Genomic DNA, 8,492 nt, shown 5'->3' with positions numbered 1-8,492 from the left:
CACTTGCTTCCTTCAGTCTGTCATGACAGAACGATCTGACCAACAAAGCATGGGAGCAGCAGGAGACTCATCCACATCGTTAGAGGCGTTTCTGAGTAACAGCAGTCAAAGAATGGATATCCAAGAAAAGAATCTCAACGATACGGCTCGTGCTGTTCAGGCTTTAGTGGCGCAGGTGTCCGGGCTCACCCAACAGATTCAACAGCTTCGCATGCCCGCTGCGCCACCCGCACCGCCAATTCCCCCACCACCACCAGCGGACCCATCACCGTCAGAGCCTCGTCTACCAGTCCCTGAGCCATATGCAGGTGAACCCAATTACTGTCGTGCGTTCTTAACCAGATGTGATATGCACTTTTCTCTGCAACCTAGAACCTTTCAAGAGGAACAGACCAAGGTCGCATTCGTTCTGACGCTTCTGACGGGGAAAGCGGCGCTATGGGGAACGGCGGTGTGGGCTAACCAAGACGACTGCTGTTCCTCGTTCCAGCGGCTCTCCGACGAGATGCGGCGGGTATTCGACCGAGCCGCGACGGGAAGAGAAGCTGCCAGGGTGCTGGCCGAATTACGACAAGGAGAAAGATCCGTATCAGAATTTTCAATCGAATTTCGCACCCTGGCGGCTGAGAGCCAATGGAACGAGGAGGCGCAGTGGGACATGTTCCTGCATGGGCTGGCTGACCGCGTCCAAAGAGAGATTTACGCCATGGACCTGCCTACCGGACTTAATGATCTGATCGCGCTGGCACTAAGAGTTGACACACGTCTATCACGAGGCATCAGACGTTTCCAACCGGACCGTCCCTCTGGAGGTGCCGAGGGAATGCGTTCGGGAGGCGGGGGCGCGGTCAGCCCCGTCTACGAGCACGAGCCCATGCAGGTGGGTCGAGCCCGGCTTTCCCGGGAGGAGAAGGAGAGGCGGAGATCCCTGGGCCTTTGCCTTTACTGCGGTGGAGCTGGACATTTCGCGTACAATTGTCCGTTAAAAGGCCCAGCCCGACAGTAAGTATGAGGCTACTGTCGGGTGGGATCTCTGCCGAGAAGCCCTCATCTACATCTACCTTCCTCCCGGTAAGACTCCGATGGTCAACTCACCTCCACGACTGTCGGGCACTACTGGACTCAGGGGCGGAAGGTAATTTCATGGATCACTCATTTGCACTTAGATATCAAATTCCCCTCAAACCCCTTTCACACCAGATCAACGTTCACGCCCTCAATGGACAAAGACTCCCCACGATTTCACTGATCACCGAAGACATCACACTCATCACATCCGGCAATCATTCTGAGACTATTTCCTTTTACATTCTGGACACTCCACTAGCACCCATCGTTCTTGGTCACCCATGGCTCACCCGTCACAACCCCAAAATAGACTGGCAGATCAAATCGGTGGCATCATGGAGCAGTTCTTGTCATAAGTCTTGTCTTGTGTCTGCCTGTCCGTCTGTTCCTGTTCATGTGTTACAGGAGGAGACTGTGGATTTATCAAACGTGCCCACGGAGTATCGGGATCTGAAGGAGGTGTTCAGTAAGTCTCGGGCTGATTCTCTTCCTCCGCATCGTCCCTATGACTGTGCTATAGACTTACTGCCAGGTACGTCTCCGCCTAAGGGCAAGTTATATTCACTCTCTGTCCCAGAGAGAGAGGTCATGGAGAAATACATTTCTGATTCTCTAGCAACGGGATTCATCCGCCCTTCCTCTTCTCCAGCGGGGGCGGGGTTCTTTTTTGTGGGGAAGAAAGATGGATCATTGCGACCTTGTATTGATTACCGGGGGTTGAACAACATCACGGTAAAGAATACTTATCCTTTGCCGTTGATGTCTTCAGCTTTCGAGAGGTTGCAAGGAGCATCTATCTTCACAAAACTGTATTTAAGGAATGCTTATCATTTGGTCCGCATCAGGGAGGGGGATGAATGGAAGACCGCTTTTAACACCCCTAGGGGGCACTTTGAATATTTGGTTATGCCGTTCGGCCTTTCCAACTCCCCAGCGGTCTTCCAAGCACTTGTCAATGACGTGTTGCGAGACATGATCGATCAGTTCATATATGTCTACCTGGATGATATATTGATTTTTTCTTCGTCTCTCCAGGAACACGTGCAACACGTTCGACAAGTGCTTCAGAGGTTGCTAGAGAATGGGCTTTTTGTCAAGGCGGAGAAATGCGTTTTTCATGCACAGTCTGTTCCTTTTCTAGGTCACATCATCTCGGTTGAGGGAATGCGCATGGATCCTGACAAGGTTAAGGCTGTGGTGAATCGGCCAAGTCCAGATTCCCGTAAGGCCCTACTGAGGTTTCTGGGGTTCGCCAATTTTTACCGGCGTTTTATTCGCAATTTCAGCCGACTAGCCGCGCCTCTGACCGCCTTGACCTCCCCCAGAACGACGTTCAGGTGGTCAGACGCAGCAGAAGCTGCGTTTGCCAAACTAAAGGGTTGCTTCGTTTCAGCCCCTATCCTGATAACCCCTGATCCATCACGTCAGTTCGTGGTGGAGGTCGATGCGTCAGAGGTGGGGGTAGGTGCAGTGTTATCCCAGCGCTCTCCTTCAGACGACAAGATGCACCCTTGTGCGTTTTTTTCACATCGTTTATCCCCTGCCGAAAGCAATTATGACATTGGCAACAGAGAGTTGTTGGCAGTCAAGTTAGCTTTGGAGGAGTGGCGCCACTGGTTAGAAGGGTCAGGGGTACCTTTTATCGTCTGGACCGACCACAAGAATCTGGAATACATTCGTACTGCTAAAAGACTTAATTCCAGGCAGGCTCGGTGGGCTCTTTTTTTCGGACGTTTTGACTTTACTCTTTCATACCGCCCGGGTTCCAAAAACATCAAACCCGATTCTTTATCGCGCATTTTTGACCGTTCCGATCGCCCGTCTACTCCCGAGTGCATTTTACCAGAGAATCTATTCATCTCTACACTCACATGGGAGGTCGAATCGAAGGTCAAGAAGGCCTTAGAAGGGGTAACGCCTCCGACTCGTTGCCCACCGAACCGTTTGTTTGTGCCGGAGAGTTTACGGTCCAGCGTCATTCAGTGGGGTCATTGTTCCAATATGGCTTGTCATCCAGGAGTCAATCGTACTATGTTTTTGGTTAAGCAACGATTCTGGTGGCCTCTCATGGCTCGTGACGTTCGCAGTTTTGTAATGGCTTGCTCAGTTTGTGCCACGGGTAAGACTTCCAATCAACCTCCAGATGGCTTACTCCAACCGCTGCCGGTGCCTTCGAGACCCTGGTCCCATATCGCGCTAGATTTTATCACCGCCCTCCCACCCTCCCAGGGTCACACGGTAGTTTTGACCGTGGTGGACCGGTTCTCGAAGGCGGCCCATTTCATTCCCTTGCCCAAATTACCTTCAGCCAAGGAGACAGCGTTGGTTGTCGTTGACCACGTCTTTCGGCTTCATGGCCTCCCGATAGACGTGGTTTCTGACAGAGGACCCCAATTTGTGTCCAAATTTTGGCGAGAGTTTTGTAAACTTCTGGGGGCGACTGTCAGTCTGTCCTCTGGGTTCCATCCCCAGAGCAATGGTCAAACTGAGCGAGCCAACCAAGATTTGGAGAGAACGTTGCAATGTTTAGTGTCCAAGAATCCTTCCACCTGGAGTCAGCAATTGTCTATGGTGGAGTACGCCCACAACACGTTGCCAGTGTCATCCACGGGCCTATCACCATTTGAGTGTAGTGTAGGTTACCAGCCACCAATTTTTCCTAGTCTGGAATCCGAAGTCGCGGTCCCCTCCGCCCACGCCTTCGTCCAGAGGTGTCACCGCACTTGGACTAGAGCCCGTGAGACTCTACTCCAAGTGGGGGCACGCACCAAGGCCAAAGCCGATCGCCACCGGCGGAGGCCTCCCGTATACGTCGTCGGTTCCAAAGTGTGGCTTTCTACCAAGGACATTCCTCTCCGCTCCGTTTCGAATAAGCTCGCACCAAAATTCATTGGCCCGTTCTCTGTCACTAAAATCATTAGTCCAGTGACAGTCCGTCTCAATCTTCCTCCAGTGTACAGGAGGATTCATCCCGTATTTCATGTTTCCAAAATTAAGCCCGTATTTTTTGCTCGCATTAATCCGCCAGTCCCGGTTCCCCCCCCGCCGCGTCTCGTAGACAGGGAGCCTACTTATTCGGTCAATCGTGTTCTGGACTCTAGACGGAGGGGACGCGGATTCCAGTACTTGGTGGACTGGGAAGGTTACGGTCCGGAGGAGAGAAGTTGGGTACCGGCTAGAGACATCCTGGATCACTCCCTTATCGATGATTACAATCGGCAGGTAAGGGAGTCTGGGAACGCCAGGAGGCGTTCCTAGGGAAGGGGGTACTGTCACGGTTGGTAAATCCTACGTTTTCTTCTTGTCTCGTGTTTCTGTTGTTATATGTCAGCGCGCTGATTAGATGGGCGTTCCGCTCATCAGCGCTCATCACCCATCCACTCATTATCCCTTTCACCAGCTGCAGCTTGTCAGATCATGTGTATTTATACTCACCATTTTCTCATCTTCCCTGTCAGATCGTTGTATGTGGTTTCCCGGTGTGTCTGTGTTCCTGTCGCGTTCCAGTCTCTTGCATTCCTTGTTCCGGTTTTCGTTCTGTGGATTTTATGGACATTATCGCACTATTGGACACTCATCACCGCATCTCTGCTTCTTCACCCATCATCTGACCATCGGAGTTCCTGCGTCACTTACCTGTTTGCCTGTGTTGGATTCATATTTGTTCTACCTTAAATAAAGAGTTATACTGCACTTGCTTCCTTCAGTCTGTCATGACAGGAACAGTATGCATTAAAAAATTTAGCTTATTTACTTTTACTTTATTATAACAATATTTTATCAGTACACTGCAACAATATAACATTTGTATATAAAAATATAATTTGTACATTTTGTTATTCTTGTGAAACATTTTACAGCATATAAGTTACTAATTAATGATTTGCATCTTTGTTCATTGCATAATAATGCAAATAACATTATTTTTCATGATAGAATATCAAAAAACACAACAAACAAATTAAATATGTATATTTTATTAAAACGGGAACAGTATGCATTCAAAAATAATGATTATTTATTCAAATAATAAATATTACAAAAAGTTGTCTTTAGCTGGATTCGAACCCCGGTCTTGGTGCACACCTGAAATAGAAAACAGTGTGATATAAATGCGTGATTTTCACACACGAAGAAACCGGAAAATGTATCATAAGATCTATGCTAATGAAGGCATATCTTTGAAATCAAATTTCAGCCTTTCTTTTCTTCGTTTTTTCTTTCTCTTCTTCCCCCTCTCTTTTTCTTCCTTCCCCCTTTTCTTCCCTTCTTCCCCATCTTTGTCGGACAATTGTTCCCCAGCTTGAAGGCAGCGCCTTAGACCGCTCGGCCATACTGACATGACGGCAATTGTGAGCAGCATTTTTCCACCTACACGGAATGGCAGATGATCTAGAATCTATCGGTCAACGCTCACCTGAGACACAGCAAATGCCACGTTGGCGCAGTTAGGCAGCGCGTTAGTCTCATAATCTGAAGGTCTTGAGTTCGAGCCTCACACGGGGCAGAATGGTGCTTTTTGATACACGGGACCGTGTAAATAAAGGAGCTGCTTTCTGTATTCCCTTTTATGCCTTTGTCCATTTCTTCATACGCACTGTAATTGAAATCCAGTGTTTTTTTAAGACTAATGTTGAACAAATGCAGTAATAGTATTACTCTCATATTCATGTCATATGTGTCAGTGTTGTTACAATGTTTTGTTAAGGCTTATATCATTCTTTCATTCTAATGGCATGTCTTGTTAATGCTAATGTAATGTTTTACATGACATTCCTTGAATCTTGTGTCATGCACTCCACCCCATGCCCCCAAACCCATGACATTTCATTCCAAGAAATTTCCAAGAATCCTTGCCATGAAATTCTACTGCATCTTCTTCCGGTAAACATCACAACATGTTATTTCGTGAAATTCAGTTGAATCCGATTCAATCAACATGTCAATTTTTTCTGAAATGTCATGACTTGAAATTCCAAGTGCCATAGAATCCCATACATTGCACTAAAGTGTTACTTTAAAGGTCATGTACTGCAGGTCAGTGTTACTTTAATGTTTGGTTTATTCTAGCATGAACTGAATTGCAGTGCTTTGTCAACATTACTGCATTTCTTGATAAACTTGCCAGAGGGTTAAAGACTCTAGCTTGGGCCCGCAGCCAAAGGTTAGGTTTGTCAGAAGTGGGATTCGAACCCACACCTCCAGGGGAGACTGCGACCTGAACGCAGCGCCTTAGACCGCTCGGCCATCCTGACATGACGGCCAGTGGTGAGCAGCATTTTTGCACCTACACACAATGGCAGATGATCTAGAATCTAGGGCTTCACCGCTCACCCGAGTCAGAGCACATGCCTCGTTGGCGCAGTTAGGCAGCGCGTCAGTCTCATAATCTGAAGGTCGTGAGTTCGAGCCTCACACGGGGCAGAATGGTGCTTTTTGATACACGGGACCGTGTAAATAAAGGAGCTGCTTTCTGTATTCCCTCTAATGTGCCTTTGTCCATTTCTTCATATGCACTGTAATTGAAATCCAGTGTTTTTTTAAGACTAATGTTGAACAAATGCAGTAAAAGTATTACTCTCATATTCATGTCATATGTGTCAGTGTTGTTACAATGTTTTGTTAAGGCTTATATCATTCTTTCATTCTAATGGCATGTCTTGTTAATGCTAATGTAATGTTTTACATGACATTCCTTGAATCTTGTGTCATGACACTCCACCCCATGCCCCCAAACCCATGACATTTCATTCCAAGAAATTTCCAAGAATCCTGCCATGAAATTCTACTACATCTTCTTCCGGTAAACATCACAACATGTTATTTCGTGAAATTCAGTTGAATCCGATTCAATCAACATGTCCATTTTTTCTGAAATGTCATGACTTGAAATTCCAAGTGCCATAGAATCCCATACATTGCACTAAAGTGTTACTTTAAAGGTCATGTACTGCAGGTCAGTGTTACTTTAATGTTTGGTTTATTCTAGCATGAACTGAATTGCAGTGCTTTGTCAACATTACTGCATTTCTTGATAAACTTGCCAAAGGGTTAAAGACTCTATCTTGGGCCCGCAGCCAAATGTTGGTTTGTCAGAAGTGGAATTCGAACCCACGCCTCCAGGGGAGACTGCGACCTGAACGCAGCGCCTTAGACCGCTCGGCCATCCTGACATGACGGCCAGAGGTGAGCAGCATTTTTGCACCTACACGGAATGGCAGATGATCTAGAATCTAGGGGTCAACGCTCACCCATGTCACAGCACATGCCACGTTGGCGCAGTTAGGCAGCGCGTCAGTCTCATAATCTGAAGGTCGTGAGTTCGAGCCTCACACGGGGCAGAATGGTGCTTTTTGATACACGGGTCCGTGTAAATAAAGGAGCTGCTTTCTGTATTCCCTTTTATGCCTTTGTCCATTTCTTCATATGCAATGTAATTGAAATCCAGTGTTTTTTTAAGACTAATGTTGAACAAATACAGTAATAGTATTACTCTCATATTCATGTCATATGTGTCAGTGTTGTTACAATGTTTTGTTAAGGCTTATATCATTCCTTCATTGACCGCTGTGTTCAGAAAACACACGAGATCCAAGATGGCGCCGCGGATGGCTGCCTCGGTGTGGAGCTCTCCAGCTATTGTGTTGTTTTTGTTCGTTTGTTCTACGTTTAGTCATTCTTTTCCTATCAGTTTCACCAAAGACGAACTACTGGACATTAGGAAACACACACCAGAAACCTTTTCTACAGTTTTTGATTATTCGGACGTTTTGCTGGACATTCTCGTCGGAGGGGCAGCGTTGTTGTTCAAACGCGCGTTCAGACGCAAACGCGGGAAGCAGGCCGGCGCGCTGGTTAAACTCCGCGAGCGCGGCCTGCGCACTGCACTCCCCAGCATTCATCTCGCGAATCTCCGATCCCTTCCTAACAAAACGGATGAACTTCTTCTCCTCACCCACACTAACAAGGATTTTTTAAACTCTGCTGCTTTGTGCTTCACTGAAACCTGGCTGAGTGAAGCCATACCGGACAACGCAATACATCTGCCGGGCTTCCAGCTGTTCCGAGCGGATCGCATCGCGGAGCTAACGGGGAAAACGAGAGGTGGTGGATTGTGTTTCTACATTAACGAAAGTTGGTGTTCAGATGTAACAACACTGAAGAAGATGTGCTCTCCTAATTTAGAGGCACATTTCATAAACTGTAAACCCTTCTACTCGCCTCGGGAATTTTCCTCTTTCATTCTCGTGAATGTTTACATCCCTCCAGACGCGTGCGCGAGCGCGGCGCTACAACAGCTGGCTGAACAAATATCTGAAACGGAACAAAGGTACCCAGACTCTCTTTTAATCATTCTTGGGGATTTTAACAAAGCAAATCTTTCCCGTGAACTACCAAAATACAGACAGCACGTTACATGTCCC

General features: G+C 47.3%; 4 non-coding genes across 4 annotated transcripts; 2 read left to right on the top strand and 2 right to left on the bottom strand.

Moving 5' to 3' along the window:
• Window positions 1–6,240: 6,240 nt before the first annotated feature.
• On the bottom strand, window positions 6,241–6,323 carry trnal-cag (transfer RNA leucine (anticodon CAG)). The gene has a single exon. It is a non-coding gene; the product is annotated as a tRNA-Leu (tRNA).
• A 95-nt stretch (window positions 6,324–6,418) lies between these two features.
• On the top strand, window positions 6,419–6,492 carry trnam-cau (transfer RNA methionine (anticodon CAU)). Its single transcript has one exon. It is a non-coding gene; the product is annotated as a tRNA-Met (tRNA).
• Window positions 6,493–7,158: 666 nt separating this feature from the next.
• trnal-cag (transfer RNA leucine (anticodon CAG)) lies at window positions 7,159–7,241 on the bottom strand. Its single transcript has one exon. It is a non-coding gene; the product is annotated as a tRNA-Leu (tRNA).
• Window positions 7,242–7,335: 94 nt separating this feature from the next.
• On the top strand, window positions 7,336–7,409 carry trnam-cau (transfer RNA methionine (anticodon CAU)). The gene has a single exon. It is a non-coding gene; the product is annotated as a tRNA-Met (tRNA).
• Window positions 7,410–8,492: the final 1,083 nt, after the last annotated feature.

The sequence above is a fragment of the Siphateles boraxobius genome, unplaced genomic scaffold (assembly GCF_051911475.1).
Source record: "Siphateles boraxobius isolate OS27281-9 unplaced genomic scaffold, OSU_SipBor_1 42, whole genome shotgun sequence".
Classification (NCBI taxonomy): Eukaryota; Metazoa; Chordata; class Actinopteri; order Cypriniformes; family Leuciscidae; genus Siphateles; species Siphateles boraxobius.
This window is presented reverse-complemented; position numbering and strand designations above follow the sequence as displayed.